General features: G+C 48.8%; 1 pseudogene; it reads left to right on the top strand.

Moving 5' to 3' along the window:
- Positions 1-1,454: 1,454 nt before the first annotated feature.
- Positions 1,455-1,633, top strand: LOC126542887 (U2 spliceosomal RNA; annotated as a pseudogene).
- Positions 1,634-7,711: the final 6,078 nt, after the last annotated feature.

Here is a 7,711-nt window from a genome sequence, read left to right as displayed (position 1 = left end):
CGGTTCGACCTGCGGCTCCAAAAAAGAAAACGGACGCGGAGCTGCACCAGAGAGCCGCGCTTGCTGGCTCTTCGTTCTCTGTCTCGCGTGCACTGCTTGCGCAGTTCCCGTCGCTTTTTAGTCGTTTTACGCGTCCCGAACCGTTTCAACATGTCGTAAAATCGAATCAAGCGTCTGCATAATGCATGCGGGGAAATGCGTGACTCCTCCGGGCGCGTTCTCTTCTTCGGCGGCGGCAGAGGCAATGGATTCTTGCACCATATATTTGATATCTTCGCGTGTGCTTCTAATGACTGTCGTTCGCATAATTTATACGGTCCTCGTTACTTTTCTTTCGCCCCGCGCAGCCTGTACCCGCCAGTGCGCTCTGTAATTTACGTTGCCCGAGTGAATAGAAGTTTGAATAAGCCACCATGCATTACTCGCCACGTGTAAACGCACTGCGAGTTCGCGTAAACAAACTCTAATGGTGTGTCGCAGCATGCGTGAGTTCCTAATAATTCACCCTGCACTTTCGCTGGAGCAGCGGAGGCTTACGGTGAGTCGCTTGCATCGGAAACCACAGTCTGATGCGCTCTGCGCGCAAGGAAATATATATATATATACACACACACACGGAGTGACCATTTTGTGAGTCGGTCAATGCGACGCATTTCTTCTGTACATGGCGATGTTCTGAAACATTAACTGTGTTGGTGCACACGTCAGGCATGATGTCTACGTTTTAACAAGCACGGGACGAACGCTATCACCTTTAATTTTGCCATGGGAGTGCTGTGCTAAAAATGGGACTCACCATGATATATCTCAAACGTTCGTTTCGCACTTGTATATCGAGATGCGATTTCATTCAGCAGCTGAAGATGTCTCATCCCATGCTATAGATGAGGATCACTACTTCAGGGCGTTTCAATACGTGATTTCGGGGTGATGTAACGATTCCGCTCCAATGCTATTCGTTCCTGCGATTGGTCAGTGGTCCGAGTGGCGCTCCGCCCACTTTTCCAGCGGGATTGGCTGGTTGTGAACGGTGGGTCATGAGAAAAGGCATAGAACCGGTCGATAGGAATCGTTATACTACATACCGGCCTTGAAACCGTTTTTTGATGTACGTATAAACATATATTTATGCCGACTCTTGCAAGCTTTAGGAGAAAAGTGGCAAAGGGACATAAAAATCATGAGCCATTCCACTCTATGAAGGTGGATGACCAGCAAAGCTGTTTAGCATACGACACAGAGGTGACACATAATTTTGAACATCTATGTACGGTCTCATTTACCCCGTATTTTTATGTACATTCACGTGGACGACGGCCCTAGGAGCCGGAGCAAACTAGACAGGCGTGACGTTTCGACGGGACCGCCACCACGGGAGAGCGGAAGGAGAGGAAAGGAGATAGATACACAAGCGCTTGGAACGCCGACAAAGAGAGGGTGGTGCGAACGTAGACATGGTCGACGCGGGTCAAAGCGTAGTATGTGTTTATATCGGCTTAATATTTGATACGGTTTTATTTAGACCCGAGATATCAAACTTACTTTTGCAAGTTGGTGGAGTGCTTGAAGCCTGCTAGACATCCGCCGCGGGTCGGCCCGGTGTTGCACTATCTTCGGAATCGGCCCACGGCTTTTGGTCTACGGACATCGATCCGCTGGAAACTAGCCATATACAGCTTTACTGTACAAAGATTTACAGCTATAGTTACTGGGTGACTCTCTGCCCAAATGTGGTGCAAGTCGTTCCATGTTTCAAAAAGTTCGGGAGGATCTGCAACCTCCCTGAGCAACCCTGAGCACTGCAACCCGAAATTTATCGAATGTCTGTGTCAGTCACATATGCGTGGGGCACGCTCGTGTACAGCCGAGGAGCGTTATCGGACACGCCATAGTTGGGCAGTGCTCGCCCTGCATTGGACGTGTCTTCGAGAAGTTTGCGCCTTGAATACTAATTTAGTTTCTCTTTCTTTTTTCTTTTTTCGAGACAGTCCATTAAACATGTCGCGAGTGAGGTGTCGGTATATAAAGATGAACTGCAAAAGAGTGGAGAGCTGGGCTATAGACAGATTCATTGCAAAGGGGCGCGAACAGACACAGAAAATTTAGACACAAAAAGCGCTTGTTTATATGTGTAGGTTTTCCGCGTATATTTGTTCGCCCTCCTTTACCATGAATAAAGATGTAATGGTGACATGCAGGCTGAAGAGCAGAACCGCACTTTGACTTCCGTCGCTACGGGATTATTTGGCCGCGCTGTTTTTCTCTTTGTGGCCTTTCAGTTCAGCCTATATACGGACTGGCGCATTCTCCGGTGATGCGTGTGTTAAACTGCTTCCAGGATGTCACACGCTATACTGTCTTTCATAGTCAGTGAATTCAGCCTTTCTTTGTACTGGTTCGTGCACGCATGAAAACTTCCAGCGCGGATTAACTATATGTGTATATGACCCACCCTTGTAGTCTTTTTACTAGCGCTCCAAATATAGCATATACGGCGCGATGTCGTGGAATGCGGTGAATGCTGCATTTGATGTATCAGATTAGCGCAAGGATCGTAGATACATATACTTCCATTAGGCCTTGGCGTCCATTGTACAGACGTCCCAAATTGAGTCGGGCAGCAGAAATGGATGTTCTGGTAGGTCTTTTCCTGGTGCCGTCTATTTCCAGTGTGAAGGCTGTCAGACAGACTTAAGCCTCAAACGGCTTAGGGCTGGACGATCGCCGACGCGTTAAAACGAACCGAAATCTTCCTATGCAATTAATTTATATTTGCGCTTGTTCGATCGCCGAAGTTTCCGGTTTCCGACCTGTGAGGCAGAAAGCAGGAAACGATACAGATCGCATGTTTGCTTCCGCAACGGTTCGTTTATACTTAGACGTGAAGGCATATTATGGCTGCCTGCTATAGACTGCTTTGAAGCAGCTGAATATCGCAGAGCTGTCTTCGACGGTCTGAAGCGCGAAAAGTTGCACTGCACGTTTGGATGGACGCCGTGTTCGTTTCGGTTCCTCCGCAGCGCACTACTAAGTTAAACATCGGCGAAATACCAGCTTCATCAAACATTTGAATGGATTATGACTGACATGCGTTAATGCAAGGAAAGCGTAAGTCAAGTTCATTAAATTAAATTATGGGGTTTTACGTGCCAAAACCACTTTCTGAATATGAGGCACGCCGTAGTGGAGGACTCCGGAAATTTCGACCACCTGGGGTTCTTTAACGTGCACCTAAATCTAAGTACACGGGTGCTTTCGCATTTCGCCCCCATCGAAATGCGGCCGCTGTGGCCGGGATTCGATCCCGCGACCTCGTGCTCAGCAGCCCAACACCATAGCCACTGAGCAACCACGGCGGGTTAAGTCAAGTTCATCATATGTCGTTGAAAAACTCATTAGTACTTTCTTTGGCCTTGCTTTACTTTAGTCCTTGTGGCCTGTCATCTTATTGTTTCTCCCCCCCCCCCCCCCCCCCGTTCCCCTCTCTGTCCATTGCGGGCATGTGTTGCAATTTCCATATAATAATAATAATAATAATAATAATAATAATAATAATAATAATAATAATAATAATAATAAACTTTATTGCAGATTACATTTTTCCAGCCACACAGCATTTTCCGAGGCAGCAGTGTCTCGGACCCTCCTAATTTTTTCGTTGATGCACAGTTTGTAGGTGAATGTCTACATTTGTCGTCATTTTTTTGAGGGCGCTGCGTAGGAAGGGTGGGCAGACTAGCTGGTGGGGGGAACGCAAGCATTCGACCTGCGCCCTGTGCCGGTCCTGTTTTTCCCCTGCACATCTTGGTGCAATCGAGGTGGAATCTGTATCCTCCTTTCCAAGCTTAATCTTCGATATATCCCTGCAGATTCTGCATCAGAAATTTTTATTGAGTCCCTTCTTCTTGGCCTTTCATATAGTAACACTAGCTCCAATTTCTGAAGGGCAGGGCCGACGTTATAAACCATATGGCCAGCGAGCCGATGAACTGACACACAGGAAGACAAGAGACATACAACGCGACTCTGTAAGCCTTTTCGTTTTTTTCGTGTACATACATATATGTATACATGTGTGTACATGTATACCAAGCGGGGTTTTTTTTTTTTTTTAGCTGCCCCAATTTTTTTTATGTCGCCTGTGGCAAATAGCACATATTCTAATCGATTAATTCAGGATACCAGTTTCGAGATATTAAATTCTAAGGGGTCCGACGAAAGACGTTGGCGTCGCTATTACTTTCGTGCTTCAATGCATAAAACAATAACAACAGTTTTCTTAAAAGAGAAAGTGAAACAGCAGTGCATTTTTACCGCAAGTCTGACGCAGGAGGAGGAGGTGGAGGACGAGGAGGAGGAAAACTTTATTTAAGGCCAGCACTAAGGCCCAGAAAAGAAGAGCGCTTGTTCGGCCCGTTGTTGATCAGCCGAGTCCTAGTGAACCCAAGTGCTCCAGGAAGGAGGGGAAAGGTAAAGAAAATAAGGAGAGCTAATGGCAGCGTTACATGAATGCAGAATGTGTTCTGCACCTGCCCTCATCTCCGGACGGTTGGGGCAGCGAGCTGTGCTACGCCAACCGAAGTTGTAGAGCGTTAGCCGGGTGAGAAGAGTGTTCGTTTGAACTTCGCGAAGGACACGTGCTTGTTCCGTGTTGAGTGAAGGATGAGGTTGGTGTAAAATAGCGAGGTTTTCCCAGATGTTCTTCTAGTGTTCAGTTATTTGCTCTTTGTACGTGACGACGTCTTCCACTGTCGTTGGATTTGGCCAGGGAATCGAGAGCGCCTGGAGGTTAATGTCGCGGACACGTTGATGAACCAACTCATTGGGCGCATATATCGAAACCGGTGTCATCCACAGGCAAACGGGAGGGGGGAGGGATATAGCAAAAGAAAACTATCTGTAATAGAATAGATGCAAGAATTTGATTGTTGTTTTGATTGATTGACGAATTGGTTGAGTGATCCGAATAATGGACATTTACCAACGAGTCCAATTTTTTATTCTTTTACCGCATAGATCATGTGGAAATATTAGCTGATGACACGGAAGTTCGCATCCACCTTGTGTATCCCGTAGCATAAAGCTACACGCAAGAAACTCCGCCTCAGGACGAACAGCGCGAATTCTCCTTGAACTTCTAAGCTTTCTTCTCCAGGCTTCTTTTTTATATGTAGCTTCATGCTGCGTGTACAGGATGTGCATGCCAAATTCGTGACTTTCCCTACACCTTGCAGGGTTTCGCGTAATTCAATTCGATGGCGAAAGCGCCTTTACAAAGTCAAGGGATTATTGAGAAGGAAGTTATGTTCTTGGCGTTTAAGCTCTAAAAAGTCGTTGAATCAGCCATATAGTGTATCTGCCTCGTCTTCAGTTGGTGCATTTACTAAATGCAAATATTCAGGGAGAAGAGAGAAAATGACAACCTCCGAACAGTCTCCGAAAGGGTGAAAGAGCGGCCGCAATAACATTTATTTTTCTTTCTTTTTTTTATCTTGCCGCTTTCATTGTTTTCGTTAGCTGCGACATGTCGCGGTGCATAGGATCTCGTAATATCTTTTTATGTGATTTCGTGCGCCAAAGACGTTCTGGCGCTCGCAGTTCGCCGAGTTGGCATGACCAGCATTACCAGCGCTGAAGTCGCCATGCATATTTCTTTTGCTGTTTCCTTACAAAGGGCGTTAGACGCATCTATGCTAGATACACACACACACACAAAAAAAAAAAACCTGAGAGGTGTATAAAGGCACGCTTTCGTCAAGTGACATGGCTCGATGGATGGCTGGTACGTTATGACTCTAGTTTTCGTAATTTGAGCTCTATACTACTGTCACATATGGTACCGCTCTGCATTACGCAGTACAGTTTTGCAGTGTGCTATAAATTACACTACGTAATTACCAAACAGGACAAATAGTACACAGAAAGTAGGAGAGTCACAGCGAACAAGGGAAGATTGATGCAACGTTCCGACAGTCTTCGTCATCCTGGCAGCGCTATCCTGACGAATACAAGTTTCCTTGTCCAAACGTTGCCTCGAGCCAGAGGCTTTCCTTGTTCGTCCACTGTTGGTCATTACGTAATAAGTTCATAAAATATCCTACTGCACCTAAACGAACAGTAATATACCATGTCAAATTGTAAATTAAATAAATTGTGGGGTCTTACGGGCCAGAACCGCGATACGATTATGAGGCACGCCATAATGAGGCATCGCCGGATTAATTTTTCCACTGGGATCGTCTGACGTGCGCCCAATAATCGGCACACGGGCGTTTCTGCATTTAGCCCACCACCGAAATGCGGCCGCCGCGACCGGGTATCGAACCCGCCACCTCGTGCTTAGCAGCGCAACGCCACAGCCGCTGAGTCACCGCGGCAGGTGTGTTATACTGTAGTGCATTAAGCTACGCACCTACGTTATACGGTATATCATGCCATACGAACCCGCACGGTGTACCATACCATGCCATGCCTCCGCGCTGTGTGAAGGTGCTCAAGCGAGAGAGATTACAAGTAATGAGAATTTTGCAGACGAACGCTTCTTTCGCATGTGAGCAGGCGTGAGTGCATTAGCGAGAGGTCTCGCGCCTGCTTTCGCCCGAGCCAGCCATCTATTACGCCACATCGTCTTCCTGGCTCTTGCGCACGCTCGCCGCTAACGCGTACACGCCGTCCGCGTAACCAGCGCGCATCGTTATATATACGATCGAAGACTCGCGGCGGCGGCAGCAGCAGGAGAAGACGCAGCGCCCAAGTGGCGGCGTTCTGTGTTTTTCTCTTGCCTCTCCTGTGCGCTGTTCGCGTTATACCGTGCAGCGTTTGGGTGCTGCGAGGCCGGCCGGGGCAGTCGGCAAGCGCGGAGAACTAACGCCGCCTTGTCGCTACGGTGCGGCAGCGCAATATAGCGCCTGTGGTGAAAGCATAAACCCAACGAAATTCCGCGCGTATCGAAGTCACATCCTTTACTCTAAAGCGGATGGCGTACCCGCACGCAGATGCGCGAACCGCGAGTCTACCCCCACCGCAACCACCGCGCCCCCCGATTTGGTGACGTGAGCTTTCTCCGTAGTGCACCTTTTCAGTGGGACAGAGTGCGTGCGTGCATTATACACAGTGCTACCTGGCGCACGCGGCCGCCGCCGCCGGGCCGTGCTTCCTGATTCGATGTGGGTTAATGCGCCAGCGCCAGTCACTTTCGAACCAGGTCCCAGGTCAATGACATCCGAGAAGCACACAGCCGCAGCCGCCAGGCATCCCGCCGAGCAGACAGGGTGGCGGAGGCAAACAAGCCGCCCTCCCCGTGAAAATGTACAAGAGGGACCGTATTTCTTTAGACTTTCTTCGCCGCCGCGTAGGCTTCGGCGAACGCTCGTGGCACGCTCGCGCACCAGCGGCGGAGCTCTCCGGTCTCCTCGTGCGCGTCGTCCAGACCCGCGCGCATGCGTCCCTGCGACGGCGAAGCAGAGGCGGCCGCTGTTTGCACGACACCCGATCGGGGCGGCGAGTAGTTTGGCAGAGGCGTTTCTCGGCTAGCCTTCGGGCGTTTGACATTGTGTGCGAACGACGCACAAGGACAAGGTGCCAGAGAGCTCGGTTCAGGCGGCGCCGCGAAATAAATTTTCGCTGGACGGATAGTTTCTTCTCTTTATTATCTCGTGCTGACGGGCCGTATAACAAGTAACTTCTTGACTTTCTTCTCGAGTTGGTCCAG

This window comes from Dermacentor andersoni, chromosome 2, assembly GCF_023375885.2.
Source record: "Dermacentor andersoni chromosome 2, qqDerAnde1_hic_scaffold, whole genome shotgun sequence".
Taxonomy (NCBI): domain Eukaryota; kingdom Metazoa; phylum Arthropoda; class Arachnida; order Ixodida; family Ixodidae; genus Dermacentor; species Dermacentor andersoni.
The sequence above is the reverse complement of the archived record's forward strand: the minus strand, read 5'-3'. Positions and strand labels throughout refer to the sequence as shown.